This window comes from Oncorhynchus tshawytscha, linkage group LG09, assembly GCF_018296145.1.
Source record: "Oncorhynchus tshawytscha isolate Ot180627B linkage group LG09, Otsh_v2.0, whole genome shotgun sequence".
In the NCBI taxonomy this organism is placed as follows: domain Eukaryota; kingdom Metazoa; phylum Chordata; class Actinopteri; order Salmoniformes; family Salmonidae; genus Oncorhynchus; species Oncorhynchus tshawytscha.
In genome coordinates this window covers 18826623-18832055 of record NC_056437.1, presented here as the reverse complement: position 1 = coordinate 18832055, position 5433 = coordinate 18826623, and positions in this window count along the sequence as shown.

The following is a 5433-nucleotide window of genomic DNA, read 5'->3' as shown; positions in this document are numbered from 1 at the left end:
GGCTGCTTTGTTCTTGTGTAACCTTGAGGACGGGACTGAGAAAAGTGTGACTTTTGTGAGCCTTTTCCACCACGTGCATCACTGACCTTGTGAACACCTTTCTGACGTTCTGCATGTCCCAATAGCTCAATAGTATCCCTGTGGGCAAGCTCGAGTCCAAGTGCTATATCACAGGCTTTCTTAAAGGTCCTCCTCTGACAGAAGCCTTCTGTGATATGCTTAACCTGTGAGACCACATACAAACTTGTCTCGGAGAGCGTCATCAAGAAATAATGCAAACTCACATGTACTTGCCAGCCTTTTTAAAGCAAGGATGTAGTCAGCCACGGTTTCCCTTTGACTCTGGTGACGTTGGTAAAATCTGAAATGTTCTGCAATGAGAATTGGCTTATGCTTGAAATCCCTTGAAAGCTTTTCAGTCAACTCCACTACTTTTATTGGTTCAATGAGACCTTTCAGCAATCCATACTTGTCACGCCCTGGTCAAAGTATTTTGTGTTTATCTTTATGTATTTGGTCAGGCCAGGGTGTGGCATGGGGTTTTTGTAATTGTGGTGTGTTTGTCTTGGGGTTTTGGTGGTGGTATTGGGATTGTAGCTTAGTGGGTTGTCTAGCAAGGTCTATGGCTGTCTGGAGTGGTTCTCAATCAGAGGCAGGTGCTTATCGTTGTCTCTGATTGGGAACCATATTTAGGCAGCCATATTCTTTGAGTTTGTCGTGGGTGATTGTCCTTAGTGTCCTATGTGTACTCTCTGTTAGTTTGCACCAGATAGGCTGTTTCGGTTTCGTTTATTGTTTTTTGTAAGTTCGTGTTTCTTTTTTATATTAAACATGGATCGCAATCGACACGCTGCAGTTTGGTCCGACTCTCCTTCATCACCACTATATGAAAACCGTTACAATACTCAGTTGGACCCAAAACACTGAGAAATATGTCTGCTTTCCTTTCATCTTTGATTTCATTTGCAGCCAGCCAACACTCAAAACGCTCTAAATAGGAATCAAAATCTTCTTTTGTAGCCTCCAACTCTGGTACTCGGCCAATGGTTGCCAATTTCACAATTAATTGTTCAGTATCCTCATTCCTTGTAATTTTCTGAATTTTCATGTAATTCTTCACTTTCTTCATTTCAGAAGTTTCTGCGATTACTTAATTCACTGCAGTCATTTGTAATAATGTACACACTGTGTTAAGTTTCTTCTTCCTTTTTTTAACAATATTTCTCCATTGAGATTGCCTAATTTCAATGGGTTCAATGACAGTTTTTAATTTAACCACCAGAGGGCAGTGACACTAGTCTGGACTCCAATAGGCTTGCTACTTGGCAGCTCCTAAACGCTCTACCTACTAGCAGTGCTTAGCCTTTTCTACTGTGAAAGAAATGCATAAATAACTGACGATTTACAAAATCATTTTGAGTTCCATTATTCACGCAACATTCTTCCCTTCAAGCAATGTCTGTTTAAGAAGCTTAATGATCTCGTCGCCGCTGTAATACTTGTGTTGTGGAGAAATGACCAGGCAGGAGCCGGGAGTACAGTTAGTTTCGTTTAGTCAAAACCTCTCGTGCTCTACAGCCCCTGGGCCCAATAGTGTGCATGTGCATTTCCTATTAGGTGTAGTAACGTAACATTGCCGTAATAGATTACTGCTTAGTAACAGCATAGTAACTCATATAAACAGATATAGATTACATATACTACAAGCATCTGCTTCATCTGACCACTTTTTTATTGATTGAGTCACTGGTGCTTCCTGCTTTAATTTTTTCTTGTTAGCAGGAATCAGGAGGATAGAATTATGGTCAGATTTGCCAGATGGAGGGCGAGGGAGAGCTTTGTATGCGTCTCTGTGTGTGGAGTAAAGGTGGTCCAGAGTTTTTTTCCTTCTGGTTGCACATTTAACATGCTGATAGAAATTTGGTAAGACCGATTTAAGTTTCCCTGTATTAAAGTCCCCAGCCACTAGGAGTGCAGCCTCTGGGTGAGTGTTTTCCTGTTTACTTATGGCGGAATACAGCTCATTGAGTGTGGTCTTAGTGCCAGCCTCAGTCTGTGGTGGTATGTAGACAGCTCCGAAAAATACAAATGAAAACTCTCTAGGTAGATAGTGTGGTCTACAGCTTATCATGAGATACTCTACCTCAGGCAAGCAAAACCTTGAGACTTCCTTAGACATCGTGCACCAGCTATTATTTCCAAAAATACATAGTCCACCGCCCATATCTTACCAGACGCCACTGTTCTATCCTGCCGATAGAGTGTATAACCAGCCAGCTGTATGTTGATAATGTCGTCGTTCAGCCACAACTCCGTGAAGCATAAGATGTTACAGTTTTTAATGTCCAGTTGGTAGTTTAATCTTCCGCATAGCTCATCGATTTTATTCTCCAAAAATGGCATATTTGCTACCAGAATGGAAGGCAGAGGGGGTTTATTTGATAGCCTACGAATTCTCAGAAGGCAGCTCGCCCTCCGGCACCTTTCTCTCCACCTTCTCTTCACACAAATGACAGGGATCTGGGTCTGTTCCCGGGAAAGCAGAATGTCATTCACGTTGTGCTCATCAGACTAGTTAAAGGAAAAAAGGATTCTGCCAGTTCGTGGTGATTAATCGCAGTTCTGATGTCCAGAAGTTATTTTCAGTCATAAGAGATGGTAGGAGCAACATTTTGTACAAAATAAGTAAAAAAATAAGTTACAAACAAGGCAAAGAAATGAACAAAAAAACACAATTGGATTGGAACACATAAAACGTCAGCCTTCTTCTCCAGCACCATCTTAATGATAATGGCTAGAATGGCATCAGTGGAATGGTATCAAACACATCAAAGACGTGATGGTTTCCATGTGGTTGATTCCACTCCATTGACTCCATTCCAGCCATTGCTATGAGCCTTCACTGCACTCAAGGTGTACCAGGACAAATAGTGGAAATGTTCACTCTCTACGAACACTGTCATGGAAAATTGATTATGTTATAATGTTTGTATTGCATTGTAATTGTTTTTTTATTCGGCAGAATAGAGTATTGTGTGTGCGTTCCACTGAGGATGGGCCTCTATGAGATAGCACTGACAGAGGAGATTTACGATGTCTTTGGGTGATAAAACCTAAAGAGCATTCCAGATTGGATGAGGTAATGGTTTTGTACTATGAAGTAACAGGAACGAGATTAGAACCTCGTCCGAGAGACCAAACTCAATGATAAATAATAGTGAATGTTATCAGGTTAAGGGATACTCCTTTCTCAAAAAAAGGTATTCCATTGTGAACAGTTTCTAAGATCTGTGGTTCGTCATGTAAGTTGAGAGGGGTGTATCTTGGCTATAAAAGATCTTTGTATTTTTCTGTAGTCACTTTCAATGGTTCATTAGAGATAGCGCATCATTGAAAGTCAAAAAGGCTATTGCAAAGCTTATTATTATAAAAGATGTTGTTTACGTATAACTCTGACTGATGTGTAGTTTGTAACATTTGGTAAAACAGAAAAATGCCACCACATTTGGCGATGAGGATGGGATGTGAATCTTCACTCGGTGACCGCTCCTGAAGATCTGGGCAAATCGTGCATGAGGGATCCCTCAAACTTGGGATCTCAAGGAAACCACACTTCGGGAATGAAGCAGATGGACCCACCTTTGATCTGAGAGGCAGCGAGCTGAGTGGATACCACATCTCGAACTTAGTGGATACCACATCTCGAACTTAGTTTTTTTAAGAAAGAGGTGAGCGAACCACACTTGAAGTCGAGTTTTTAGATAAGCCTCTGTTACGTAGGCTCTGAGTGTGTATTCCTTTGTGAGGAGGGCACCTTGGAGGCGTAAGCAGGGCCGAATCAGTGGGGGATGATCTGAGAGTCAATCGACTCAAAGACACCTATCATTGGTCGGTTGCGGGCGACCTAGAGCTGTCCTGACACTGAATTGATCACAGTGGGGAATGGTGCGGTCTGTGGGGGTGAGGGGCCAGGGTGACTGTGTGTTCTGTGTGAAACACAGTACTTGTGAAGCCCTATTGGAAGAAGGACCTTGTTCTGAAAGTGTTTGTGTGACTGTCTAAGTGACCCTCAGAGGTGGTGAATTCCAATTATTTTAAATGTGCTAGCCAGGTATGCCCTGGGTTACTATGTGTGAGTATTTTGTTTTGGGACCACTAGGTAATATTTTGATTACATTATGGGTTTCCCTGTACATATAGACAGGGTGTGAAATCCTGTGTGGGTAATCTTTGTAGGAGTGTTCTGTGTGAGCGCGGTAGGTTGACTCTGTGTGGGTAACCTTTTAATTATGTTCTGATGTTCTGTGTGAACATCTGACCAATCCTGTGTGGGTCATCCTTAAAGTTCTGTGTGATTACCTAAGAATTTCTTACGTTTTATATGGATTCTGTGAATATATGAAAACATGATAAATTGTATGTGTGTATAATCGATTACTAGTGATATTGATGAAAGTAATGCTGAGAATATAATTAGATACAATTTAAACCACCCATTCATAGACGTATGTAGGTTTTGAATTGGTATCTTTAATGGATAATTTGATAAAGATGAGGTTTTAAGCACTATTAAACTGTCTACAAAATCTGGGCAATTGTGCTCTAGAAACTGATCGGAGTGTGTACACTTTTGGTTAATTTACTGTAACGATGTAACTCTAAATGCTTATTGGATTATCTCCGTCTGGGAACAACATTTGAAATAAAAATGTTTTATTTTTTCTTCCCAGTATGAGAGGAGTTGCGGAATTTATTGAATAAACCGTTTTCCATAAAGTTAGCGCGAAGATGGAATCTCGACGTAATTTATAATGTCGTACAAAGCCTAGGGTATCCATCAAACTAATTACCATTGCCTGATTAATGTTATGTAGTAAAGTAATTGAAATAAGTTGCATGAGAAAACAATCTACTTTTATTCAAATGCACAAGATCGGTTTCCTCGTCAATGAATGTCGATTTTACTCTTTGACTGCTAATCTATTCATTTGGCATGTGAGAATCATCACCGGAGTAACGCTTGGACCTTTAAATTAGGGCTATTTTCTGGGAATTGTCTCGGTTGTACGTGCCTGATTATACGACTATAGATAATTGTAAAGTTGGTTTATTTGCGGGGAGTCTTAGTCATTCAAATAGCATCGCTGGTGTAGTGGTAGAATTCTTGCCTGCCAAACAGGAAGCCTGAGTTCGGTTCACAGCCAATGCACTGACTAAAATTTGAGTTTCTGATTGTAATTCAACTATTGGTATGTTTTGCCTGGAAAGATACGGTCGCTAGTGTTTGTTTAAGATATAAACTGAAAGTTTTAATAGCTTATTTGGTTCAAATTGAAAGACGAATTAATTCAATTTAAATAGCGAGGCGAGTTTGATGTGACACGTCTGTTGCCTAAATGGTCTGCTGAAATAACATATTAAAAATGGGAGTCA